The sequence below is a fragment of the Apostichopus japonicus genome, chromosome 17 (assembly GCF_037975245.1).
Source record: "Apostichopus japonicus isolate 1M-3 chromosome 17, ASM3797524v1, whole genome shotgun sequence".
Lineage (NCBI taxonomy): Eukaryota > Metazoa > Echinodermata > Holothuroidea > Aspidochirotida > Stichopodidae > Apostichopus > Apostichopus japonicus.
Window position 1 is genome coordinate 22,914,493 of NC_092577.1, and position 21,624 is coordinate 22,936,116.

Sequence of the window (21,624 nt, forward strand, 5' to 3'; positions counted from 1 at the left end):
CTAATTGATAACACTATGTTGCCACGACGATGAAAAATTGAAATGGCCTACATTGACCTCTTGTTATGTCTACGGCCATATCACGTTGACTATACCGGTTCTCGTCCGATCACCGAAGTCAAGCAACGAAGAGCGCAGTCAGTACTTGGATGGATGACCGCCTGGGAATACTGGGTGTCGTAGGCTTTTATTTTCCTAATTGATAACACTATGTTGCCACGACGATGAGAAATTGAAATGGCCTACATTGACCTCTTGTTATGTCTACGGCCATATCACGTTGACTATACCGGTTCTCGTCCGATCACCGAAGTCAAGCAACGTAGAGCGCAGTCAGTACTTGGATGGGTGACCCCCTGGGAATACTGGGTGCCGTAGGCTTCTATTTTCCTAATTGATAACACTATGTTGCCACGACGATGAAAAATTGAAATGGCCTACATTGACCTCTTGTTATGTCTACGGCCATATCACGTTGACTATACCGGTTCTCGTCCGATCACCGAAGTCAAGCAACGTAGAGCGCAGTCAGTACTTGGATGGGTGACCGCCTGGGAATACTGGGTGCCGTAGGCTTTTATTTTCCTAATTGATAACACTATGTTGCCACGACGATGAGAAATTGAAATGGCCTACATTGACCTCTTGTTATGTCTACGGCCATATCACGTTGACGATACCGGTTCTCGTCCGATCACCGAAGTCAAGCAACGTAGAGCGCAGTCAGAGCTGGGTGCCGTAGGCTTTTATTTTCCCAATTGATAACACTATGTTGCCACGACGATGAGAAAGTGAAATGGCCTACATTGATTTCTTGTTATGTCTACGGCCATATCACGTTGACTATACCGGTTCTCGTCCGATCACCGAAGTCAAGCAACGTAGAGCGCAGTCAGTACTTGGATGGGTGACCGCCTGGGAATACTGGGTGCCGTAGGCCTTTCTTTTTCTAATTAGAACACTGTCTTGCCACAAGGAAAGCGATTTGAAAATCGAATATATTAATAAATAACTCGATTGTTTTTATATATTAGAATTTAATACATATATATGTGAAATATAGATTAACTTAATATATATTAAATACATTCATGTATAATATATACATTAAATCCACTCATCATAACCTACCAAACAACTAGCCTGCATTTCACCTCTTGTAATGTCTACGGCCACATCACGTTCAATATACCGGTTCTCGTCCGATCAGGTAAGTCAAGCAACGTAGAGCGCAGTCAGTACTAAGGTGGGTGACCGCCTGGGAATACTGGGTGCCGTAGGCTTTTATTTTCACAATTGATAACACTATGTTGCCACGACGATGAGAAATTGAAATGGCCTCCATTGACCTCTTCTTATGTCTACGGCCATATCACGTTGACTATACCGGTTCTCGTCCGATCACCGAAGTCAAGCAACGTAGAGCGCAGTCAGTACTTGGATGGGTGACCGCCTGGGAATACTGGGTGCCGTAGGCTTTTATTTTCCTAATTGATAACACTATGTTGCCACGACGATGAGAAATTGAAATGGCCTACATTGACCTCTTGTTATGTCTACGGCCATATCACGTTGACGATACCGGTTCTCGTCCGATCACCGAAGTCAAGCAACGTAGAGCGCAGTCAGTACTGGGTGCCGTAGGCTTTTATTTTCCCAATTGATAACACTATGTTGCCACGACGATGAGAAAGTGAAATGGCCTACATTGACCTCTTGTTATGTCTACGGCCATATCACGTTGACTATACCGGTTCTCGTCCGATCACCGAAGTCAAGCAACGTAGAGCGCAGTCAGTACTTGGATGGGTGACCGCCTGGGAATACTGGGTGCCGTAGGCCTTTCTTTTTCTAATTAGAACACTGTCTTGCCACAAGGAAAGCGATTTGAAAATCGAATATATTAATAAATAACTCGATTGTTTTTATATATTAGAATTTAATACATATATATGTGAAATATAGATTAACTTAATATATATTAAATACATTCATGTATAATATATACATTAAATCCACTCATCATAACCTACCAAACAAGTAGCCTGCATTTCACCTCTTGTAATGTCTACGGCCACATCACGTTCAATATACCGGTTCTCGTCGATCAGGTAAGTCAAGCAACGTAGAGCGCAGTCAGTACTAAGGTGGGTGACCGCCTGGGAATACTGGGTGCCGTAGGCTTTTATTTTCACAATTGATAACACTATGTTGCCACGACGATGAGAAATTGAAATGGCCTCCATTGACCTCTTGTTATGTCTACGGCCATATCACGTTGACTATACCGGTTCTCGTCCGATCACCGAAGTCAAGCAACGTAGAGCGCAGTCAGTACTTGGATGGGTGACCGCCTGGGAATACTGGGTGCCGTAGGCCTTCCTTTTCCTAATTAGAACACTGTCTTGCCACAAGGAAAGCGATTTGAAAATCGAATATATTAATAAATAAGTCGATTGTTTTTATATATTAGAATTTAATACATATATATGTGAAATATAGATTAACTTAATATATATTAAATACATTCATGTATAATATATACATTAAATCCACTCATCATAACCTACCAAACAACTAGCCTGCATTTCACCTCTTGTAATGTCTACGGCCACATCACGTTCAATATACCGGTTCTCGTCCGATCACCGAAGTCAAGCAACGTAGAGCGCAGTCAGTACTAAGGTGGGTGACCGCCTGGGAATACTGGGTGCCGTAGGCTTTTATTTTCACAATTGATAACACTATGTTGCCACGACGATGAGAAATTGAAATGGCCTCCATTGACCTCTTCTTATGTCTACGGCCATATCACGTTGACTATACCGGTTTTCGTCCGATCACCGAAGTCAAGCAACGTAGAGCGCAGTCAGTACTTGGATGGGTGACCGCCTGGGAATACTGGGTGCAGTAGGCTTTTATTTTCCTAATTGATAACACTATGTTGCCACGACGATGAGAAATTGAAATGGCCTACATTGACCTCTTGTTATGTCTACGGCCATATCACGTTGACTATACCGGTTCTCGTCCGATGACCGAAGTCAAGCAACGTAGAGCGCAGTCAGTACTTGGATGGGTGACCGCCTGGGAATACTGGGTGCCGTAGGCTTTTATTTTCCTAATTGATAACACTATGTTGCCACGACGATGAAAAATTGAAATGGCCTACATTGACCTCTTGTTATGTCTACGGCCATATCACGTTGACTATACCGGTTCTCGTCCGATCACCGAAGTCAAGCAACGTAGAGCGCAGTCAGTACTTGGATGGGTGACCGCCTGGGAATACTGGGTGTCGTAGGCCTTTCTTTTCCTAATTGATAACACTATGTTGCCACGACGATGAGAAATTGAAATGGCCTACATTGACCTCTTGTTATGTCTACGGCCATATCACGTTGACTATACCGGTTCTCGTCCGATCACCGAAGTCAAGCAACGTAGAGCGCAGTCGGTACTTGGATGGGTGACCGCCTGGGAATACTGGGTGCCGTAGGCCTTTCTTTTTCTAATTAGAACACTGTCTTGCCACAAGGAAAGCGATTTGAAAATCGAATATATTAATAAATAACTCGATTGTTTTTATATATTAGAATTTAATACATATATATGTGAAATATAGATTAACTTAATATATATTAAATCCATTCATGTATAGTATATACATTAAATCCACTCATCATAACCTACCAAACAACTAGCCTGCATTTCACCTCTTGTAATGTCTACGGCCACATCACGTTCAATATACCGGTTCTCGTCCGATCAGGTAAGTCAAGCAACGTAGAGCGCAGTCAGTACTAAGGTGGGTGACCGCCTGGGAATACTGGGTGCCGTAGGCTTTTATTTTCACAATTGATAACACTATGTTGCCACGACGATGAGAAATTGAAATGGCCTCCATTGACCTCTTCTTATGTCTACGGCCATATCACGTTGACTATACCGGTTCTCGTCCGATCACCGAAGTCAAGCAACGTAGAGCGCAGTCAGTACTTGGATGGGTGACCGCCTGGGAATACTGGGTGCAGTAGGCTTTTATTTTCCTAATTGATAACACTATGTTGCCACGACGATGAGAAATTGAAATGGCCTACATTGACCTCTTGTTATGTCTACGGCCATATCACGTTGACTATACCGGTTCTCGTCCGATCACCGAAGTCAAACAACGTAGAGCGCAGTCAGTACTTGGATGGGTGACCGCCTGGGAATACTGGGTGCCGTAGGCCTTTCTTTTTCTAATTAGAACACTGTCTTGCCACAAGGAAAGCGATTTGAAAATCGAATATATTAATAAATAACTCGATTGTTTTTATATATTAGAATTTAATACATATATATGTGAAATATAGATTAACTTAATATATATTAAATACATTCATGTATAATATATACATTAAATCCACTCATCATAACCTACCAAACAACTAGCCTGCATTTCACCTCTTGTAATGTCTACGGCCACATCTCACGTTCAATATACCGGTTCTCGTCCGATCAGGTAAGTCAAGTAACGTAGAGCGCAGTCAGTACTAAGGTGGGTGACCGCCTGGGAATACTGGGTGCCGTAGGCTTTTATTTTCACAATTGATAACACTATGTTGCCACGACGATGAGAAATTGAAATGGCCTCCATTGACCTCTTCTTATGTCTACGGCCATATCACGTTGACTATACCGGTTCTCGTTCGATCACCGAAGTCAAGCAACGTAGAGCGCAGTCAGTACTTGGATGGGTGACCGCCTGGGAATACTGGGTGCCGTAGGCTTTTACTTTCCTAATTGATAACACTATGTTGCCACGACGATGAGAAAGTGAAATGGCCTACATTGACCTCTTATGTAAACGGCCATATCACGTTGACTATACCGGTTCTCGTCCGATCACCGAAGTCAAGCAACGTAGAGCGCAGTCAGTACTTGGATGGGTGACCGCCTGGGAATACTGGGTGCCGTAGGCCTTCCTTTTCCTAATTAGAACACTGTCTTGCCACAAGGAAAGCGATTTGAAAATCGAATATATTAATAAATAACTCGATTGTTTTTATATATTAGAATTTAATACATATATATGTGAAATATAGATTAACTTAATATATATTAAATACATTCATGTATAATATATACATTAAATCCACTCATCATAACCTACCAAACAACTAGCCTGCATTTCACCTCTTGTAATGTCTAAGGCCACATGACGTTCAATATACCGGTTCTCGTCCGATCAGGTAAGTCAAGCAACGTAGAGCGCAGTCAGTACTAAGGTGGGTGACCGCCTGGGAATACTGGGTGCCGTAGGCTTTTATTTTCCTAATTGATAACACTATGTTGCCACGACGATGAAAAATTGAAATGGCCTACATTGACCTCTTGTTATGTCTACGGCCATATCACGTTGACTATACCGGTTCTCGTCCGATCACCGAAGTCAAGCAACGAAGAGCGCAGTCAGTACTTGGATGGATGACCGCCTGGGAATACTGGGTGTCGTAGGCTTTTATTTTCCTAATTGATAACACTATGTTGCCACGACGATGAGAAATTGAAATGGCCTACATTGACCTCTTGTTATGTCTACGGCCATATCACGTTGACTATACCGGTTCTCGTCCGATCACCGAAGTCAAGCAACGTAGAGCGCAGTCAGTACTTGGATGGGTGACCCCCTGGGAATACTGGGTGCCGTAGGCTTTTATTTTCCTAATTGATAACACTATGTTGCCACGACGATGAAAAATTGAAATGGCCTACATTGACCTCTTGTTATGTCTACGGCCATATCACGTTGACTATACCGGTTCTCGTCCGATCACCGAAGTCAAGCAACGTAGAGCGCAGTCAGTACTTGGATGGGTGACCGCCTGGGAATACTGGGTGCCGTAGGCTTTTATTTTCCTAATTGATAACACTATGTTGCCACGACGATGAGAAATTGAAATGGCCTACATTGACCTCTTGTCACAAGGAAAGCGATTTGAAAATCCAATATATTTATAAATAACTACTTTGTTTTTATGTATTAGAATTTTATACATATATATGTAAAATATAGATTAACATAATATATATTAAATCCATTCATGTATAATATATATATTAAATCAACTCATCATAACCTACCACACAAGTAGTCTGCATTTCACCTCTTGTTATGTCTACGGCCACATCACGTTGACGATACCGGTTCTCGTCCGATCACCGAAGTCAAGCAACGTAGAGCGCAGTCAGTACTGGGTGCCGTAGGCTTTTATTTTCCCAATTGATAACACTATGTTGCCACGACGATGAGAAATTGAAATGGCCTACATTGTCTTGCCACAAGGAAAGCGATTTGAAAATCCAATATATTTATAAATAACTACTTTGTTTTTATGTATTAGAATTTTCTACATATATATGTAAAATATAGATTAACATTATATATATTAAATCCATTCATGTATAATATATATATTAAATCAACTCATCATAACCTACCACACAAGTAGTCTGCATTTCACCTCTTGTAATGTCTACGGCCACATCACGTTGACGATACCGGTGCTCGTCCGATCACCGAAGTCAAGCAACGTAGAGCGCAGTCAGTACTTGGATGGGTGACCGCCTGGGAATACTGGGTGCCGTAGGCTTTTATTTTCCTAATTGATAACACTATGTTGCCACGACGATGAGAAATTGAAATGGCCTACATTGACCTCTTGTTATGTCTACGGCCATATCACGTTGACGATACCGGTTCTCGTCCGATCACCGAAGTCAAGCAACGTAGAGCGCAGTCAGAGCTGGGTGCCGTAGGCTTTTATTTTCCCAATTGATAACACTATGTTGCCACGACGATGAGAAAGTGAAATGGCCTACATTGACCTCTTGTTATGTCTACGGCCATATCACGTTGACTATACCGGTTCTCGTCCGATCACCGAAGTCAAGCAACGTAGAGCGCAGTCAGTACTTGGATGGGTGACCGCCTGGGAATACTGGGTGCCGTAGGCCTTTCTTTTTCTAATTAGAACACTGTCTTGCCACAAGGAAAGCGATTTGAAAATCGAATATATTAATAAATAACTCGATTGTTTTTATATATTAGAATTTAATACATATATATGTGAAATATAGATTAACTTAATATATATTAAATACATTCATGTATAATATATACATTAAATCCACTCATCATAACCTACCAAACAACTAGCCTGCATTTCACCTCTTGTAATGTCTACGGCCACATCACGTTCAATATACCGGTTCTCGTCCGATCAGGTAAGTCAAGCAACGTAGAGCGCAGTCAGTACTAAGGTGGGTGACCGCCTGGGAATACTGGGTGCCGTAGGCTTTTATTTTCCTAATTGATAACACTATGTTGCCACGACGATGAAAAATTGAAATGGCCTACATTGACCTCTTGTTATGTCTACGGCCATATCACGTTGACTATACCGGTTCTCGTCCGATCACCGAAGTCAAGCAACGAAGAGCGCAGTCAGTACTTGGATGGATGACCGCCTGGGAATACTGGGTGTCGTAGGCTTTTATTTTCATAACTGATAACACTATGTTGCCACGACGATGAGAAATTGAAATGGCCTACATTGACCTCTTGTTATGTCTACGGCCATATCACGTTGACAATACCGGTTCTCGTCCGATCACCGAAGTCAAGCAACGTAGAGCGCAGTCAGTACTTGGATGGGTGACCCCCTGGGAATACTGGGTGCCGTAGGCTTTTATTTTCCTAATTGATAACACTATGTTGCCACGACGATGAAAAATTGAAATGGCCTACATTGACCTCTTGTTATGTCTACGGCCATATCACGTTGACTATACCGGTTCTCGTCCGATCACCGAAGTCAAGCAACGTAGAGCGCAGTCAGTACTTGGATGGGTGACCGCCTGGGAATACTGGGTGCCGTAGGCTTTTATTTTCCTAATTGATAACACTATGTTGCCACGACGATGAGAAATTGAAATGGCCTACATTGACCTCTTGTCACAAGGAAAGCGATTTGAAAATCCAATATATTTATAAATAACTACTTTGTTTTTATGTATTAGAATTTTATACATATATATGTAAAATATAGATTAACATAATATATATTAAATCCATTCATGTATAATATATATATTAAATCAACTCATCATAACCTACCACACAAGTAGTCTGCATTTCACCTCTTGTTATGTCTACGGCCACATCACTTTGACGATACCGGTTCTCGTCCGATCACCGAAGTCAAGCAACGTAGAGCGCAGTCAGTACTGGGTGCCGTAGGCTTTTATCTTCCCAATTGATAACACTATGTTGCCACGACGATGAGAAATTGAAATGGCCTACATTGTCTTGCCACAAGGAAAGCGATTTGAAAATCGAATATATTTATAAATAACTACTTTGTTTTTATGTATTAGAATTTTATACATATATATGTAAAATATAGATTAACATTATATATATTAAATCCATTCATGTATAATATATATATTAAATCAACTCATCATAACCTACCACACAAGTAGTCTGCATTTCACCTCTTGTAATGTCTACGGCCACATCACGTTGACGATACCGGTGCTCGTCCGATCACCGAAGTCAAGCAACGTAGAGCGCAGTCAGTACTTGGATGGGTGACCGCCTGGGAATACTGGGTGCCGTAGGCTTTTATTTTCCCAATTGATAACACTATGTTGCCACGACGATGAGAAAGTGAAATGGCCTACATTGACCTCTTGTTATGTCTACGGCCATATCACGTTGACTATACCGGTTCTCGTCCGATCACCGAAGTCAAGCAACGTAGAGCGCAGTCAGTACTTGGATGGGTGACCGCCTGGGAATACTGGGTGCCGTAGGCTTTTATTTTCCTAATTGATAACACTATGTTGCCACGACGATGAGAAATTGAAATGGCCTACATTGACCTCTTGTTATGTCTACGGCCATATCACGTTGACGATACCGGTTCTCGTCCGATCACCGAAGTCAAGCAACGTAGAGCGCAGTCAGTACTGGGTGCCGTAGGCTTTTATTTTCCCAATTGATAACACTATGTTGCCACGACGATGAGAAAGTGAAATGGCCTACATTGACCTCTTGTTATGTCTACGGCCATATCACGTTGACTATACCGGTTCTCGTCCGATCACCGAAGTCAAGCAACGTAGAGCGCAGTCAGTACTTGGATCGGTGACCGCCTGGGAATACTGGGCGCCGTAGGCCTTTCTTTTTCTAATTAGAACACTGTCTTGCCACAAGGAAAGCGATTTGAAAATCGAATATATTAATAAATAACTCGATTGTTTTTATATATTAGAATTTAATACATATATATGTGAAATATAGATTAACTTAATATATATTAAATACATTCATGTATAATATATACATTAAATCCACTCATCATAACCTACCAAACAACTAGCCTGCATTTCACCTCTTGTAATGTCTACGGCCATATCACGTTCAATATACCGGTTCTCGTCCGATCAGGTAAGTCAAGCAACGTAGAGCGCAGTCAGTACTAAGGTGGGTGACCGCCTGGGAATACTGGGTGCCGTAGGCTTTTATTTTCACAATTGATAACACTATGTTGCCACGACGATGAGAAATTGAAATGGCCTACATTGACCTCTTCTTATGTCTACGGCCATATCACGTTGACTATACCGGTTCTCGTCCGATGACCGAAGTCAAGCAACGTAGAGCGCAGTCAGTACTTGGATGGGTGACCGCCTGGGAATACTGGGTGCCGTAGGCTTTTATTTTCCTAATTGATGACACTATGTTGCCACGACGATGAGAAATTGAAATGGCCTACATTGACCTCTTCTTATGTCTACGGCCACATCACGTTGACTATACCGGTTCTCGTCCGATCACCGAAGTCAAGCAACGTAGAGCGCAGTCAGTACTTGGATGGATGACCGCCTGGGAATACTGGGTGCCGTAGGCCTTTCTTTTTCTAATTAGAACACTGTCTTGCCACAAGGTAAGCGATTTGAAAATCGAATATATTAATAAATAACTCGATTGTTTTTATATATTAGAATTTAATACATATATATGTGAAATATAGATTAACTTAATATATATTAAATACATTCATGTATAATATATACATTAAATCCACTCATCATAACCTACCAAACAACTAGCCTGCATTTCACCTCTTGTAATGTCTACGGCCACATCACGTTCAATATACCGGTTCTCGTCCGATCAGGTAAGTCAAGCAACGTAGAGCGCAGTCAGTACTAAGGTGGGTGACCGCCTGGGAATACTGGGTGCCGTAGGCTTTTATTTTCCTAATTGATAACACTATGTTGCCACGACAATGAGAAATTGAAATGGCCTCCATTGACCTCTTGTTATGTCTACGGCCATATCACGTTGACTATACCGGTTCTCGTCCGATCACCGAAGTCAAGCAACGTAGAGCGCAGTCAGTACTTGGATGGGTGACCGCCTGGGAATACTGGGTGCCGTAAGCCTTCCTTTTCCTAATTAGAACACTGTCTTGCCACAAGGAAAGCGATTTGAAAATCGAATATATTAATAAATAACTCGATTGTTTTTATATATTAGAATTTAATACATATATATGTGAAATATAGATTAACTTAATATATATTAAATACATTCATGTATAATATATACATTAAATCCACTCATCATAACCTACCAAACAACTAGCCTGCATTTCACCTCTTGTAATGTCTACGGCCACATCACGTTCAATATACCGGTTCTCGTCCGATCAGGTAAGTCAAGCAACGTAGAGCGCAGTCAGTACTAAGGTGGGTGACCGCCTGGGAATACTGGGTGCCGTAGGCTTTTATTTTCACAATTGATAACACTATGTTGCCACGACGATGAGAAATTGAAATGGCCTACATTGACCTCTTGTTATGTCTACGGCCATATCACGTTGACTATACCGGTTCTCGTCCGATGACCGAAGTCAAGCAACGTAGAGCGCAGTCAGTACTTGGATGGGTGACCGCCTGGGAATACTGGGTGCCGTAGGCTTTTATTTTCCTAATTGATGACACTATGTTGCCACGACGATGAGAAATTGAAATGGCCTACATTGACCTCTTGTTATGTCTACGGCCACATCACGTTGACTATACCGGTTCTCGTCCGATCACCGAAGTCAAGCAACGTAGAGCGCAGTCAGTACTTGGATGGGTGACCGCCTGGGAATACTGGGTGCCGTAGGCCTTCCTTTTCCTAATTAGAACACTGTCTTGCCACAAGGAAAGCGATTTGAAAATCGAATATATTAATAAATAACTCGATTGTTTTTATATATTAGAATTTAATACATATATATGTGAAATATAGATTAACTTAATATATATTAAATACATTCATGTATAATATATACATTAAATCCACTCATCATAACCTACCAAACAACTAGCCTGCATTTCACCTCTTGTAATGTCTACGGCCACATCACGTTCAATATACCGGTTCTCGTCCGATCAGGTAAGTCAAGCAACGTAGAGCGCAGTCAGTACTAAGGTGGGTGACCGCCTGGGAATACTGGGTGCCGTAGGCTTTTATTTTCACAATTGATAACACTATGTTGCCACGACGATGAGAAATTGAAATGGCCTCCATTGACCTCTTCTTATGTCTACGGCCATATCACGTTGACTATACCGGTTTTCGTCCGATCACCGAAGTCAAGCAACGTAGAGCGCAGTCAGTACTTGGATGGGTGACCGCCTGGGAATACTGGGTGCAGTAGGCTTTTATTTTCCTAATTGATAACACTATGTTGCCACGACGATGAGAAATTGAAATGGCCTACATTGACCTCTTGTTATGTCTACGGCCATATCACGTTGACTATACCGGTTCTCGTCCGATCACCGAAGTCAAGCAACGTAGAGCGCAGTCAGTATTAAGGTGGGTGACCGCCTGGGAATACTGGGTGCCGTAGGCTTTTATTTTCACAATTGATAACACTATGTTGCCACGACGATGAGAAATTGAAATGGCCTACATTGACCTCTTCTTATGTCTACGGCCATATCACGTTGACTATACCGGTTCTCGTCCGATGACCGAAGTCAAGCAACGTAGAGCGCAGTCAGTACTTGGATGGGTGACCGCCTGGGAATACTGGGTGCCGTAGGCTTTTATTTTCCTAATTGATAACACTATGTTGCCACGACGATGAAAAATTGAAATGGCCTACATTGACCTCTTGTTATGTCTACGGCCATATCACGTTGACTATACCGGTTCTCGTCCGATCACCGAAGTCAAGCAACGTAGAGCGCAGTCAGTACTTGGATGGGTGACCGCCTGGGAATACTGGGTGTCGTAGGCTGTTATTTTCCTAATTGATAACACTATGTTGCCACGACGATGAGAAATTGAAATGGCCTACATTGACCTCTTGTTATGTCTACGGCCATATCACGTTGACTATACCGGTTCTCGTCCGATCACCGAAGTCAAGCAACGTAGAGCGCAGTCAGTACTTGGATGGGTGACCGCCTGGGAATACTGGGTGCCGTAGGCCTTTCTTTTTCTAATTAGAACACTGTCTTGCCACAAGGAAAGCGATTTGAAAATCGAATATATTAATAAATAACTCGATTGTTTTTATATATTAGAATTTAATACATATATATGTGAAATATAGATTAACTTAATATATATTAAATCCATTCATGTATAATATATACATTAAATCCACTCATCATAACCTACCAAACAACTAGCCTGCATTTCACCTCTTGTAATGTCTACGGCCACATCACGTTCAATATACCGGTTCTCGTCCGATCAGGTAAGTCAAGCAACGTAGAGCGCAGTCAGTACTAAGGTGGGTGACCGCCTGGGAATACTGGGTGCCGTAGGCTTTTATTTTCACAATTGATAACACTATGTTGCCACGACGATGAGAAATTGAAATGGCCTCCATTGACCTCTTCTTATGTCTACGGCCATATCACGTTGACTATACCGGTTCTCGTCCGATCACCGAAGTCAAGCAACGTAGAGCGCAGTCAGTACTTGGATGGGTGACCGCCTGGGAATACTGGGTGCAGTAGGCTTTTATTTTCCTAATTGATAACACTATGTTGCCACGACGATGAGAAATTGAAATGGCCTACATTGACCTCTTGTTATGTCTACGGCCATATCACGTTGACTATACCGGTTCTCGTCCGATCACCGAAGTCAAACAACGTAGAGCGCAGTCAGTACTTGGATGGGTGACCGCCTGGGAATACTGGGTGCCGTAGGCCTTTCTTTTTCTAATTAGAACACTATGTTGCCACGACGATGAAAAATTGAAATGGCCTACATTGACGTCTTGTTATGTCTACGGCCATATCACGTTGACTATACCGGTTCTCGTCCGATCACCGAAGTCAAGCAACGTAGAGCGCAGTCAGTACTTGGATGGGTGACCGCCTGGGAATACTGGGTGTCGTAGGCTGTTATTTTCATAATTGATAACACTATGTTGCCACGACGATGAGAAATTGAAATGGCCTACATTGACCTCTTGTTATGTCTACGGCCATATCACGTTGACTATACCGGTTCTCGTCCGATCACCGAAGTCAAGCAACGTAGAGCGCAGTCGGTACTTGGATGGGTGACCGCCTGGGAATACTGGGTGCCGTAGGCCTTTCTTTTTCTAATTAGAACACTGTCTTGCCACAAGGAAAGCGATTTGAAAATCGAATATATTAATAAATAACTCGATTGTTTTTATATATTAGAATTTAATACATATATATGTGAAATATAGATTAACTTAATATATATTAAATACATTCATGTATAATATATACATTAAATCCACTCATCATAACCTACCAAACAACTAGCCTGCATTTCACCTCTTGTAATGTCTACGGCCACATCACGTTCAATATACCGGTTCTCGTCCGATCAGGTAAGTCAAGCAACGTAGAGCGCAGTCAGTACTACGGTGGGTGACCGCCTGGGAATACTGGGTGCCGTAGGCTTTTATTTTCACAATTGATAACACTATGTTGCCACGACGATGAGAAATTGAAATGGCCTCCATTGACCTCTTGTTATGTCTACGGCCATATCACGTTGACTATACCGGTTCTCGTCCGATCACCGAAGTCAAGCAACGTAGAGCGCAGTCAGTACTTGGATGGGTGACCGCCTGGGAATACTGGGTGCAGTAGGCTTTTATTTTCCTAATTGATAACACTATGTTGCCACGACGATGAGAAATTGAAATGGCCTACATTGACCTCTTGTTATGTCTACGGCCATATCACGTTGACTATACCGGTTCTCGTCCGATCACCGAAGTCAAGCAACGTAGAGCGCAGTCAGTACTTGGATGGGTGACCGCCTGGGAATACTGGGTGCCGTAGGCCTTTCTTTTTCTAATTAGAACACTGTCTTGCCACAAGGAAAGCGATTTGAAAATCGAATATATTAATAAATAACTCGATTGTTTTTATATATTAGAATTTAATACATATATATGTGAAATATAGATTAACTTAATATATATTAAATACATTCATGTATAATATATACATTAAATCCACTCATCATAACCTACCAAACAACTAGCCTGCATTTCACCTCTTGTAATGTCTACGGCCACATCACGTTCAATATACCGGTTCTCGTCCGATCAGGTAAGTCAAGCAACGTAGAGCGCAGTCAGTACTAAGGTGGGTGACCGCCTGGGAATACTGGGTGCCGTAGGCTTTTATTTTCCTAATTGATAACACTATGTTGCCACGACGATGAGAAATTGAAATGGCCTCCATTGACCTCTTGTTATGTCTACGGCCATATCACGTTGACTATACCGGTTCTCGTCCGATCACCGAAGTCAAGCAACGTAGAGCGCAGTCAGTACTTGGATGGGTGACCGCCTGGGAATACTGGGTGCCGTAGGCCTTCCTTTTCCTACTTAGAACACTGTCTTGCCACAAGGAAAGCGATTTGAAAATCGAATATATTAATAAATAACTCGATTGTTTTTATATATTAGAATTTAATACATATATATGTGAAATATAGATTAACTTAATATATATTAAATACATTCATGTATAATATATACATTAAATCCACTCATCATAACCTACCAAACAACTAGCCTGCATTTCACCTCTTGTAATGTCTACGGCCACATCACGTTCAATATACCGGTTCTCGTCCGATCAGGTAAGTCAAGCAACGTAGAGCGCAGTCAGTACTAAGGTGGGTGACCGCCTGGGAATACTGGGTGCCGTAGGCTTTTATTTTCACAATTGATAACACTATGTTGCCACGACGATGAGAAATTGAAATGGCCTACATTGACCTCTTGTTATGTCTACGGCCATATCACGTTGACTATACCGGTTCTCGTCCGATCACCGAAGTCAAGCAACGTAGAGCGCAGTCAGTACTTGGATGGGTGACCGCCTGGGAATACTGGGTGCAGTAGGCTTTTATTTTCCTAATTGATAACACTATGTTGCCACGACGATGAGAAATTGAAATGGCCTACATTGACCTCTTGTTATGTCTACGGCCATATCACGTTGACTATACCGGTTCTCGTCCGATCACCGAAGTCAAGCAACGTAGAGCGCAGTCAGTACTTGGATGGGTGACCGCCTGGGAATACTGGGTGCAGTAGGCTTTTATTTTCCTAATTGATAACACTATGTTGCCACGACGATGGGAAATTGAAATGGCCTACATTGTCTTGCCACAAGGAAAGCGATTTGAAAATCGAATATATTAATAAATAACTACTATATGTAAAATATAGGTTAACATAATATATATTAAATACATTCATGTATAATATATATATTAAATCCACTCATCATAACCTACCAAACAACTAGCCTACATTTCACCTCTTAGAATGTCTACGGCCATATCACGTTGACTATACCGGTTCTCGTCCGATCACCGAAGTCAAGCAACGTAGAGCGCAGTCAGTACTTGGATGGGTGACCGCCTGGGAATACTGGGTGCAGTAGGCTTTTATTTTCCTAATTGATAACACTATGTTGCCACGACGATGAGAAATTGAAATGGCCTACATTGACCTCTTGTTATGTCTACGGCCATATCACGTTGACTATACCGGTTCTCGTCCGATCACCGAAGTCAAGCAACGTAGAGCGCAGTCAGTACTTGGATGGGTGACCGCCTGGGAATACTGGGTGCCGTAGGCCTTTCTTTTTCTAATTAGAACACTGTCTTGCCACAAGGAAAGCGATTTGAAAATCGAATATATTAATAAATAACTCGATTCTTTTTATATATTAGAATTTAATACATATATATGTGAAATATAGATTAACTTAATATATATTAAATACATTCATGTATAATATATACATTAAATCCACTCATCATAACCTACCAAACAACTAGCCTGCTATTCACCTCTTGTAATGTCTACGGCCACATCACGTTCAATATACCGGTTCTCGTCCGATCAGGTAAGTCAAGCAACGTAGAGCGCAGTCAGTACTAAGGTGGGTGACCGCCTGGGAATACTGGGTGCCGTAGGCTTTTATTTTCACAATTGATAACACTATGTTGCCACGACGATGAGAAATTGAAATGGCCTCCATTGACCTCTTGTTATGTCTACGGCCATATCACGTTGACTATACCGGTTCTCGTCCGATCACCGAAGTCAAGCAACGTAGAGCGCAGTCAGTACTTGGATGGGTGACCGCCTGGGAATACTGGGTGCCGTAGGCTTTTATTTTCCTAATTGATAACACTATGTTGCCACGACGATGAGAAAGTGAAATGGCCTACATTGACCTCTTATGTAAACGGCCATATCACGTTGACTATACCGGTTCTCGTCCGATCACCGAAGTCAAGCAACGTAGAGCGCAGTCAGTACTTGGATGGGTGACCGCCTGGGAATACTGGGTGCCGTAGGCCTTCCTTTTCCTACTTAGAACACTGTCTTGCCACAAGGAAAGCGATTTGAAAATCGAATATATTAATAAATAACTCGATTGTTTTTATATATTAGAATTTAATACATATATATGTGAAATATAGATTAACTTAATATATATTAAATACATTCATGTATAATATATACATTAAATCCACTCATCATAACCTACCAAACAACTAGCCTGCATTTGACCTCTTGTAATGTCTACGGCCACATCACGTTCAATATACCGGTTCTCGTCCGATCAGGTAAGTCAAGCAACGTAGAGCGCAGTCAGTACTAAGGTGGGTGACCGCCTGGGAATACTGGGTGCCGTAGGCTTTTATTTTCACAATTGATAACACTATGTTGCCACGACGATGAGAAATTGAAATGGCCTACATTGACCTCTTGTTATGTCTACGGCCATATCACGTTGACTATACCGGTTCTCGTCCGATCACCGAAGTCAAGCAACGTAGAGCGCAGTCAGTACTTGGATGGGTGACCGCCTGGGAATACTGGGTGCAGTAGGCTTTTATTTTCCTAATTGATAACACTATGTTGCCACGACGATGAGAAATTGAAATGGCCTACATTGACCTCTTGTTATGTCTACGGCCATATCACGTTGACTATACCGGTTCTCGTCCGATCACCGAAGTCAAGCAACGTAGAGCGCAGTCAGTACTTGGATGGGTGACCGCCTGGGAATACTGGGTGCAGTAGGCTTTTATTTTCCTAATTGATAACACTATGTTGCCACGACGATGGGAAATTGAAATGGCCTACATTGTCTTGCCACAAGGAAAGCGATTTGAAAATCGAATATATTAATAAATAACTACTATATGTAAAATATAGGTTAACATAATATATATTAAATACATTCATGTATAATATATATATTAAATCCACTCATCATAACCTACCAAACAACTAGCCTACATTTCACCTCTTAGAATGTCTACGGCCACATCACGATGACTATACCGGTTCTCGTCCGATCACCGAAGTCAAGCAACGTAGAGCGCAGTCAGTACTTGGATGGGTGACCGCCTGGGAACACTGGGTGCCGTAGGCTTTTATTTTCCTCATTGATAACACTATGTTGCCACGACGATGAGAAAGTGAAATGGCCTACATTGACCTCTTGTTATGTCTACGGCCATATCACGTTGACTATACCGGTTCTCGTCCGATCACCGAAGTCAAGCAACGTAGAGCGCAGTCAGTACTTGGATGGGTGACCGCCTGGGAATACTGGGTGCAGTAGGCTTTTATTTTCCTAATTGATAACACTATGTTGCCACGACGATGAGAAATTGAAATGGCCTACATTGACCTCTTGTTATGTCTACGGCCATATCACGTTGACTATACCGGTTCTCGTCCGATCACCGAAGTCAAGCAACGTAGAGCGCAGTCAGTACTTGGATGGGTGACCGCCTGGGAATACTGGGTGCAGTAGGCTTTTATTTTCCTAATTGATAACACTATGTTGCCACGACGATGGGAAATTGAAATGGCCTACATTGTCTTGCCACAAGGAAAGCGATTTGAAAATCGAATATATTAATAAATAACTACTATATGTAAAATATAGGTTAACATAATATATATTAAATACATTCATGTATAATATATATATTAAATCCACTCATCATAACCTACCAAACAACTAGCCTACATTTCACCTCTTAGAATGTCTACGGCCACATCACGATGACTATACCGGTTCTCGTCCGATCACCGAAGTCAAGCAACGTAGAGCGCAGTCAGTACTTGGATGGGTGACCGCCTGGGAACACTGGGTGCCGTAGGCTTTTATTTTCCTAATTGATAACACTATGTTGCCACGACGATGAGAAAGTGAAATGGCCTACATTGACCTCTTATGTAAACGGCCATATCACGTTGACTGTACCGGTTCTCGTCCGATCACCGAAGTCAAGCAACGTAGAGCGCAGTCAGTACTTGGATGGGTGACCGCCTGGGAATACTGGGTGCCGTAGGCTTTTATTTTCCTCATTGATAACACTATGTTGCCACGACGATGAAAAATTGAAATGGCCTACATTGACCTCTTGTTATGTCTACGGCCACATCGCGTTGACTATACCGGTTCTCGTCCGATCACCGAAGGCAAGCAACGTAGAGCGCAGTCAGTACTTGGATGGATGACCGCCTGGGAATACTGGGTGTCGTAGGCTTTTATTTTCCTAATTGATAACACTATGTTGCCACGACGATGAGAAATTGAAATGGCCTACATTGACCTCTTGTTATGTCTACGGCCACATCACGTTGACTATACCGGTTCTCGTCCGATCACCGAAGTCAAGCAACGTAGAGCGCAGTCAGTACTTGGATGGATGACCGCCTGGGAATACTGGGTGTCGTAGGCTTTTATTTTCCTAATTGATAACACTATGTTGCCACGACGATGAGAAATTGAAATGGCCTACATTGACCTCTTGTTATGTCTACGGCCATATCACGTTGACTATACCGGTTCTCGTTGAATATACCGGTTTCTCGTCGTTCTCGTGTTTGTTCGTATTTTTACCCCTTTCCTTCCGTTCTTTTTCGGAATCGTGGCCATCGGCTGATGTGTTTGTGATCAGCGGACATTTTAGTTGTTCTATTTAGGATTTTTGGTGAATAATTTGTGTTTTGACTGCATTTTTCGTGTCACTCCGCTGCGTCTCCGACGCACGCGGTCTTCACCTCAACGAGCATGGATTCCGCGAAATCCACTACCGCTGTTCAAAGCAGCACACAGAAACGCTGTGCGGTTATGAAAAACAACAGTGTACGTATCACCGATAATAAATTTGAAGCCCGTGATGTCCTTCGCGCGCTATCTGATGACATTGGGAAAGAAAACATTCTCGGTTGTGTGAATTCCAACGGGCAATGGATCGTAACACTTAAGGAAACAACAGATGTAGAGCTTCTACAGGCGACTGGCGTACTGATTGATGGTGTAGGATACGAGGTACGAGGGGTAACAAGGAACCTACTCACTGTGAGCTTGTTTGGGGTACCAGTTTTCATAGATGACGATGAACTGTCAGATAAGCTGAGAGAATTTGGGTGCATACTCAAGAGCGCATGGACCCACAAAACCTATGAGGACTTTCCCAATGTAGAGAACGGGATAAGATATATTAGGTTAGAACTCCCGTCCAACGCAAAGAGCCTTCCGTACTCCATTTTCATATCTGGAGTCCATCTTCGATTGAAGCATAACGGACAATCCCGGGTATGCAACATTTGCCTTAGCTCGGACCATATCATGAGAGAGTGTAAGCAATATACTTGCAAAGAATGCGGTATGCAGGGTCACAGCGAAAGTAAATGCCCGCGGGTGAAATGTTACAGGTGCCAGCAATTCGGGCACAAAAGTTTCGACTGCCCTACTACTCCCCCTACACCCAAAGAAGACAACAATACCTCAGAAATGGAAACAAATGATTCGGCCTGCGCAGAACAAGATAATACAACAATCCAAGATATCCCGGACAACCCCCAGCCACGTGAAACGATCGAAACAGACAAACAGACCCCAGCAGAAAACGAAAACAAACCAAGCCGAAACATTAATAGCTCTCAACCGAAACCGAGAAATAATTAAACCACAGACCCAGCGACACAGAACACAGACAAAGAAGACAACCCAACCTCGCAGAAACGGAACCTCTCTAGTGATGACGATTGGACTGTCCAAACGAGGAAAATGAAAAACAACAAAAAGAAAGCCGACCCTACACCCAACCTAGCCAAAGCACGTAATTTTCAACCTCGCCAGCCATCACTAGACCAGCATTAACGATGTATTTTTCACTCACCGTTATAATGTTTTTACTCGCCTGCCTAAATTGCAACGGACTGATCAATCAAGATAAAAGAAGAGGGTTATTCTCTCACGTTTCTAAAAACAAATTTGACCTTGTTTTATTACAAGAAACCTTTTGGGACCAGTCAATTCATGACCAGGCCAAACTTGAATGGGATGGTGATATTTTATCTTCCTTCTATTCTCCCTCGAGACGAAGGGGAACGAGTTGTTTAATTAGGAAGGGTAGCGATATCGATGTACACCACTTCGAACCGGATATAAACGGTCGCTTTTTAAAATTAAGTATTACTGTGGATGGACAGTCTTTTACATTTTTTAACATCTATGCTCCAAACACGCCGAGCGAACGAAAACAATTCCTAGAAGATATTTCAAGAAAACTCCGCAACGTGCCTGAACCAATTATTCTAGCGGGAGACTTCAATACCGTTCTTAATACTTACGTGGATAAATACCCAACAACACCTAACCCGGACTCTTCTCGAAAATCTCTGAAACTTATTATGACGGAATACGAGCTTGTCGATATTTGGAGAGAGCGCCACCCTTCTTTAATCCAATTTACAAGAACAGCCAGCAACCACAAAACCGCTTCCAGGATTGATAGATTTCTTTTAAACAAACAGCTAGTTCGCTACGTCAAATCATGCTCCATCTCTCGCTATCCCGATTCTGATCACGACATGGTTGAACTTAAACTTGACTTTACCCTTTTTCCTAGGGGCCCCGGTGTATGGATCTTTAATAACTCCATACTCGAGGACACATCCTTCTGTTCGGAAATAAGAGATTTCATCGAGC

The 21,624-nt window shown here is 42.2% G+C and overlaps 45 non-coding genes and 27 pseudogenes across 45 annotated transcripts; all 72 read left to right on the forward strand.

Moving 5' to 3' along the window:
- The first annotated feature begins 67 nt into the window (after positions 1–67).
- On the forward strand, positions 68–186 carry LOC139956732 (5S ribosomal RNA; annotated as a pseudogene).
- Positions 187–262: 76 nt separating this feature from the next.
- Positions 263–381, forward strand: LOC139955043 (5S ribosomal RNA). Its single transcript, XR_011788296.1, has one exon. It is a non-coding gene; the product is annotated as a 5S ribosomal RNA (ribosomal RNA).
- A 76-nt stretch (positions 382–457) lies between these two features.
- Positions 458–576, forward strand: LOC139957530 (5S ribosomal RNA). The gene has a single exon (XR_011789495.1). It is a non-coding gene; the product is annotated as a 5S ribosomal RNA (ribosomal RNA).
- A 245-nt stretch (positions 577–821) lies between these two features.
- Positions 822–940, forward strand: LOC139955545 (5S ribosomal RNA). The gene has a single exon (XR_011788782.1). It is a non-coding gene; the product is annotated as a 5S ribosomal RNA (ribosomal RNA).
- A 224-nt stretch (positions 941–1,164) lies between these two features.
- On the forward strand, positions 1,165–1,283 carry LOC139957571 (5S ribosomal RNA; annotated as a pseudogene).
- A 76-nt stretch (positions 1,284–1,359) lies between these two features.
- On the forward strand, positions 1,360–1,478 carry LOC139957541 (5S ribosomal RNA). The gene has a single exon (XR_011789497.1). It is a non-coding gene; the product is annotated as a 5S ribosomal RNA (ribosomal RNA).
- A 245-nt stretch (positions 1,479–1,723) lies between these two features.
- LOC139955556 (5S ribosomal RNA) lies at positions 1,724–1,842 on the forward strand. Its single transcript, XR_011788793.1, has one exon. It is a non-coding gene; the product is annotated as a 5S ribosomal RNA (ribosomal RNA).
- Positions 1,843–2,260: 418 nt separating this feature from the next.
- On the forward strand, positions 2,261–2,379 carry LOC139955567 (5S ribosomal RNA). The gene has a single exon (XR_011788804.1). It is a non-coding gene; the product is annotated as a 5S ribosomal RNA (ribosomal RNA).
- Positions 2,380–2,603: 224 nt separating this feature from the next.
- Positions 2,604–2,722, forward strand: LOC139956190 (5S ribosomal RNA; annotated as a pseudogene).
- Positions 2,723–2,798: 76 nt separating this feature from the next.
- LOC139956809 (5S ribosomal RNA) lies at positions 2,799–2,917 on the forward strand (annotated as a pseudogene).
- Positions 2,918–2,993: 76 nt separating this feature from the next.
- Positions 2,994–3,112, forward strand: LOC139956100 (5S ribosomal RNA). The gene has a single exon (XR_011789324.1). It is a non-coding gene; the product is annotated as a 5S ribosomal RNA (ribosomal RNA).
- Positions 3,113–3,188: 76 nt separating this feature from the next.
- LOC139955129 (5S ribosomal RNA) lies at positions 3,189–3,307 on the forward strand. The gene has a single exon (XR_011788381.1). It is a non-coding gene; the product is annotated as a 5S ribosomal RNA (ribosomal RNA).
- Positions 3,308–3,383: 76 nt separating this feature from the next.
- On the forward strand, positions 3,384–3,502 carry LOC139955226 (5S ribosomal RNA). The gene has a single exon (XR_011788472.1). It is a non-coding gene; the product is annotated as a 5S ribosomal RNA (ribosomal RNA).
- Positions 3,503–3,726: 224 nt separating this feature from the next.
- On the forward strand, positions 3,727–3,845 carry LOC139957572 (5S ribosomal RNA; annotated as a pseudogene).
- Positions 3,846–3,921: 76 nt separating this feature from the next.
- On the forward strand, positions 3,922–4,040 carry LOC139955956 (5S ribosomal RNA). Its single transcript, XR_011789182.1, has one exon. It is a non-coding gene; the product is annotated as a 5S ribosomal RNA (ribosomal RNA).
- A 76-nt stretch (positions 4,041–4,116) lies between these two features.
- On the forward strand, positions 4,117–4,235 carry LOC139955096 (5S ribosomal RNA). The gene has a single exon (XR_011788349.1). It is a non-coding gene; the product is annotated as a 5S ribosomal RNA (ribosomal RNA).
- Positions 4,236–4,656: 421 nt separating this feature from the next.
- Positions 4,657–4,775, forward strand: LOC139955082 (5S ribosomal RNA). The gene has a single exon (XR_011788333.1). It is a non-coding gene; the product is annotated as a 5S ribosomal RNA (ribosomal RNA).
- A 73-nt stretch (positions 4,776–4,848) lies between these two features.
- On the forward strand, positions 4,849–4,967 carry LOC139956071 (5S ribosomal RNA). Its single transcript, XR_011789295.1, has one exon. It is a non-coding gene; the product is annotated as a 5S ribosomal RNA (ribosomal RNA).
- Positions 4,968–5,386: 419 nt separating this feature from the next.
- On the forward strand, positions 5,387–5,505 carry LOC139956733 (5S ribosomal RNA; annotated as a pseudogene).
- A 76-nt stretch (positions 5,506–5,581) lies between these two features.
- On the forward strand, positions 5,582–5,700 carry LOC139955045 (5S ribosomal RNA). Its single transcript, XR_011788298.1, has one exon. It is a non-coding gene; the product is annotated as a 5S ribosomal RNA (ribosomal RNA).
- Positions 5,701–5,776: 76 nt separating this feature from the next.
- On the forward strand, positions 5,777–5,895 carry LOC139957553 (5S ribosomal RNA). The gene has a single exon (XR_011789499.1). It is a non-coding gene; the product is annotated as a 5S ribosomal RNA (ribosomal RNA).
- A 624-nt stretch (positions 5,896–6,519) lies between these two features.
- Positions 6,520–6,638, forward strand: LOC139956898 (5S ribosomal RNA; annotated as a pseudogene).
- A 245-nt stretch (positions 6,639–6,883) lies between these two features.
- LOC139955578 (5S ribosomal RNA) lies at positions 6,884–7,002 on the forward strand. Its single transcript, XR_011788815.1, has one exon. It is a non-coding gene; the product is annotated as a 5S ribosomal RNA (ribosomal RNA).
- Positions 7,003–7,226: 224 nt separating this feature from the next.
- Positions 7,227–7,345, forward strand: LOC139957573 (5S ribosomal RNA; annotated as a pseudogene).
- Positions 7,346–7,421: 76 nt separating this feature from the next.
- On the forward strand, positions 7,422–7,540 carry LOC139956734 (5S ribosomal RNA; annotated as a pseudogene).
- A 76-nt stretch (positions 7,541–7,616) lies between these two features.
- LOC139956692 (5S ribosomal RNA) lies at positions 7,617–7,735 on the forward strand. The gene has a single exon (XR_011789405.1). It is a non-coding gene; the product is annotated as a 5S ribosomal RNA (ribosomal RNA).
- Positions 7,736–7,811: 76 nt separating this feature from the next.
- On the forward strand, positions 7,812–7,930 carry LOC139957564 (5S ribosomal RNA). Its single transcript, XR_011789500.1, has one exon. It is a non-coding gene; the product is annotated as a 5S ribosomal RNA (ribosomal RNA).
- A 624-nt stretch (positions 7,931–8,554) lies between these two features.
- On the forward strand, positions 8,555–8,673 carry LOC139956899 (5S ribosomal RNA; annotated as a pseudogene).
- A 76-nt stretch (positions 8,674–8,749) lies between these two features.
- LOC139957576 (5S ribosomal RNA) lies at positions 8,750–8,868 on the forward strand. Its single transcript, XR_011789501.1, has one exon. It is a non-coding gene; the product is annotated as a 5S ribosomal RNA (ribosomal RNA).
- A 245-nt stretch (positions 8,869–9,113) lies between these two features.
- LOC139956858 (5S ribosomal RNA) lies at positions 9,114–9,232 on the forward strand (annotated as a pseudogene).
- Positions 9,233–9,456: 224 nt separating this feature from the next.
- LOC139957459 (5S ribosomal RNA) lies at positions 9,457–9,575 on the forward strand (annotated as a pseudogene).
- A 76-nt stretch (positions 9,576–9,651) lies between these two features.
- On the forward strand, positions 9,652–9,770 carry LOC139956101 (5S ribosomal RNA). Its single transcript, XR_011789325.1, has one exon. It is a non-coding gene; the product is annotated as a 5S ribosomal RNA (ribosomal RNA).
- A 76-nt stretch (positions 9,771–9,846) lies between these two features.
- LOC139956008 (5S ribosomal RNA) lies at positions 9,847–9,965 on the forward strand. Its single transcript, XR_011789233.1, has one exon. It is a non-coding gene; the product is annotated as a 5S ribosomal RNA (ribosomal RNA).
- A 224-nt stretch (positions 9,966–10,189) lies between these two features.
- On the forward strand, positions 10,190–10,308 carry LOC139957574 (5S ribosomal RNA; annotated as a pseudogene).
- A 76-nt stretch (positions 10,309–10,384) lies between these two features.
- LOC139955519 (5S ribosomal RNA) lies at positions 10,385–10,503 on the forward strand. The gene has a single exon (XR_011788757.1). It is a non-coding gene; the product is annotated as a 5S ribosomal RNA (ribosomal RNA).
- Positions 10,504–10,727: 224 nt separating this feature from the next.
- LOC139957575 (5S ribosomal RNA) lies at positions 10,728–10,846 on the forward strand (annotated as a pseudogene).
- A 76-nt stretch (positions 10,847–10,922) lies between these two features.
- Positions 10,923–11,041, forward strand: LOC139956102 (5S ribosomal RNA). Its single transcript, XR_011789326.1, has one exon. It is a non-coding gene; the product is annotated as a 5S ribosomal RNA (ribosomal RNA).
- A 76-nt stretch (positions 11,042–11,117) lies between these two features.
- On the forward strand, positions 11,118–11,236 carry LOC139955165 (5S ribosomal RNA). Its single transcript, XR_011788416.1, has one exon. It is a non-coding gene; the product is annotated as a 5S ribosomal RNA (ribosomal RNA).
- Positions 11,237–11,460: 224 nt separating this feature from the next.
- LOC139957577 (5S ribosomal RNA) lies at positions 11,461–11,579 on the forward strand (annotated as a pseudogene).
- Positions 11,580–11,655: 76 nt separating this feature from the next.
- On the forward strand, positions 11,656–11,774 carry LOC139956811 (5S ribosomal RNA; annotated as a pseudogene).
- A 76-nt stretch (positions 11,775–11,850) lies between these two features.
- On the forward strand, positions 11,851–11,969 carry LOC139955880 (5S ribosomal RNA). The gene has a single exon (XR_011789108.1). It is a non-coding gene; the product is annotated as a 5S ribosomal RNA (ribosomal RNA).
- Positions 11,970–12,045: 76 nt separating this feature from the next.
- Positions 12,046–12,164, forward strand: LOC139956103 (5S ribosomal RNA). Its single transcript, XR_011789327.1, has one exon. It is a non-coding gene; the product is annotated as a 5S ribosomal RNA (ribosomal RNA).
- A 76-nt stretch (positions 12,165–12,240) lies between these two features.
- Positions 12,241–12,359, forward strand: LOC139955213 (5S ribosomal RNA). Its single transcript, XR_011788460.1, has one exon. It is a non-coding gene; the product is annotated as a 5S ribosomal RNA (ribosomal RNA).
- Positions 12,360–12,435: 76 nt separating this feature from the next.
- Positions 12,436–12,554, forward strand: LOC139955590 (5S ribosomal RNA). The gene has a single exon (XR_011788826.1). It is a non-coding gene; the product is annotated as a 5S ribosomal RNA (ribosomal RNA).
- Positions 12,555–12,778: 224 nt separating this feature from the next.
- Positions 12,779–12,897, forward strand: LOC139957578 (5S ribosomal RNA; annotated as a pseudogene).
- Positions 12,898–12,973: 76 nt separating this feature from the next.
- Positions 12,974–13,092, forward strand: LOC139955958 (5S ribosomal RNA). Its single transcript, XR_011789183.1, has one exon. It is a non-coding gene; the product is annotated as a 5S ribosomal RNA (ribosomal RNA).
- A 76-nt stretch (positions 13,093–13,168) lies between these two features.
- On the forward strand, positions 13,169–13,287 carry LOC139955097 (5S ribosomal RNA). Its single transcript, XR_011788350.1, has one exon. It is a non-coding gene; the product is annotated as a 5S ribosomal RNA (ribosomal RNA).
- A 75-nt stretch (positions 13,288–13,362) lies between these two features.
- Positions 13,363–13,481, forward strand: LOC139955214 (5S ribosomal RNA). The gene has a single exon (XR_011788461.1). It is a non-coding gene; the product is annotated as a 5S ribosomal RNA (ribosomal RNA).
- Positions 13,482–13,557: 76 nt separating this feature from the next.
- Positions 13,558–13,676, forward strand: LOC139955227 (5S ribosomal RNA). Its single transcript, XR_011788473.1, has one exon. It is a non-coding gene; the product is annotated as a 5S ribosomal RNA (ribosomal RNA).
- Positions 13,677–13,900: 224 nt separating this feature from the next.
- LOC139957498 (5S ribosomal RNA) lies at positions 13,901–14,019 on the forward strand (annotated as a pseudogene).
- A 76-nt stretch (positions 14,020–14,095) lies between these two features.
- On the forward strand, positions 14,096–14,214 carry LOC139955959 (5S ribosomal RNA). The gene has a single exon (XR_011789184.1). It is a non-coding gene; the product is annotated as a 5S ribosomal RNA (ribosomal RNA).
- Positions 14,215–14,290: 76 nt separating this feature from the next.
- On the forward strand, positions 14,291–14,409 carry LOC139955601 (5S ribosomal RNA). The gene has a single exon (XR_011788837.1). It is a non-coding gene; the product is annotated as a 5S ribosomal RNA (ribosomal RNA).
- Positions 14,410–14,633: 224 nt separating this feature from the next.
- LOC139957579 (5S ribosomal RNA) lies at positions 14,634–14,752 on the forward strand (annotated as a pseudogene).
- A 76-nt stretch (positions 14,753–14,828) lies between these two features.
- Positions 14,829–14,947, forward strand: LOC139955613 (5S ribosomal RNA). Its single transcript, XR_011788848.1, has one exon. It is a non-coding gene; the product is annotated as a 5S ribosomal RNA (ribosomal RNA).
- Positions 14,948–15,171: 224 nt separating this feature from the next.
- On the forward strand, positions 15,172–15,290 carry LOC139957580 (5S ribosomal RNA; annotated as a pseudogene).
- Positions 15,291–15,366: 76 nt separating this feature from the next.
- Positions 15,367–15,485, forward strand: LOC139955960 (5S ribosomal RNA). The gene has a single exon (XR_011789185.1). It is a non-coding gene; the product is annotated as a 5S ribosomal RNA (ribosomal RNA).
- A 76-nt stretch (positions 15,486–15,561) lies between these two features.
- On the forward strand, positions 15,562–15,680 carry LOC139955961 (5S ribosomal RNA). Its single transcript, XR_011789186.1, has one exon. It is a non-coding gene; the product is annotated as a 5S ribosomal RNA (ribosomal RNA).
- Positions 15,681–15,913: 233 nt separating this feature from the next.
- Positions 15,914–16,032, forward strand: LOC139955962 (5S ribosomal RNA). The gene has a single exon (XR_011789187.1). It is a non-coding gene; the product is annotated as a 5S ribosomal RNA (ribosomal RNA).
- Positions 16,033–16,108: 76 nt separating this feature from the next.
- LOC139955625 (5S ribosomal RNA) lies at positions 16,109–16,227 on the forward strand. The gene has a single exon (XR_011788859.1). It is a non-coding gene; the product is annotated as a 5S ribosomal RNA (ribosomal RNA).
- Positions 16,228–16,451: 224 nt separating this feature from the next.
- LOC139957581 (5S ribosomal RNA) lies at positions 16,452–16,570 on the forward strand (annotated as a pseudogene).
- Positions 16,571–16,646: 76 nt separating this feature from the next.
- LOC139957587 (5S ribosomal RNA) lies at positions 16,647–16,765 on the forward strand. The gene has a single exon (XR_011789502.1). It is a non-coding gene; the product is annotated as a 5S ribosomal RNA (ribosomal RNA).
- A 73-nt stretch (positions 16,766–16,838) lies between these two features.
- On the forward strand, positions 16,839–16,957 carry LOC139956072 (5S ribosomal RNA). Its single transcript, XR_011789296.1, has one exon. It is a non-coding gene; the product is annotated as a 5S ribosomal RNA (ribosomal RNA).
- Positions 16,958–17,181: 224 nt separating this feature from the next.
- LOC139957582 (5S ribosomal RNA) lies at positions 17,182–17,300 on the forward strand (annotated as a pseudogene).
- Positions 17,301–17,376: 76 nt separating this feature from the next.
- Positions 17,377–17,495, forward strand: LOC139955964 (5S ribosomal RNA). Its single transcript, XR_011789190.1, has one exon. It is a non-coding gene; the product is annotated as a 5S ribosomal RNA (ribosomal RNA).
- Positions 17,496–17,571: 76 nt separating this feature from the next.
- Positions 17,572–17,690, forward strand: LOC139955965 (5S ribosomal RNA). The gene has a single exon (XR_011789191.1). It is a non-coding gene; the product is annotated as a 5S ribosomal RNA (ribosomal RNA).
- Positions 17,691–17,923: 233 nt separating this feature from the next.
- LOC139956659 (5S ribosomal RNA) lies at positions 17,924–18,042 on the forward strand (annotated as a pseudogene).
- A 76-nt stretch (positions 18,043–18,118) lies between these two features.
- LOC139955966 (5S ribosomal RNA) lies at positions 18,119–18,237 on the forward strand. Its single transcript, XR_011789192.1, has one exon. It is a non-coding gene; the product is annotated as a 5S ribosomal RNA (ribosomal RNA).
- A 76-nt stretch (positions 18,238–18,313) lies between these two features.
- On the forward strand, positions 18,314–18,432 carry LOC139955967 (5S ribosomal RNA). The gene has a single exon (XR_011789193.1). It is a non-coding gene; the product is annotated as a 5S ribosomal RNA (ribosomal RNA).
- Positions 18,433–18,665: 233 nt separating this feature from the next.
- On the forward strand, positions 18,666–18,784 carry LOC139956660 (5S ribosomal RNA; annotated as a pseudogene).
- A 73-nt stretch (positions 18,785–18,857) lies between these two features.
- Positions 18,858–18,976, forward strand: LOC139956166 (5S ribosomal RNA; annotated as a pseudogene).
- A 76-nt stretch (positions 18,977–19,052) lies between these two features.
- On the forward strand, positions 19,053–19,171 carry LOC139957140 (5S ribosomal RNA; annotated as a pseudogene).
- A 76-nt stretch (positions 19,172–19,247) lies between these two features.
- On the forward strand, positions 19,248–19,366 carry LOC139956793 (5S ribosomal RNA; annotated as a pseudogene).
- The last annotated feature ends 2,258 nt before the right edge of the window (positions 19,367–21,624 follow it).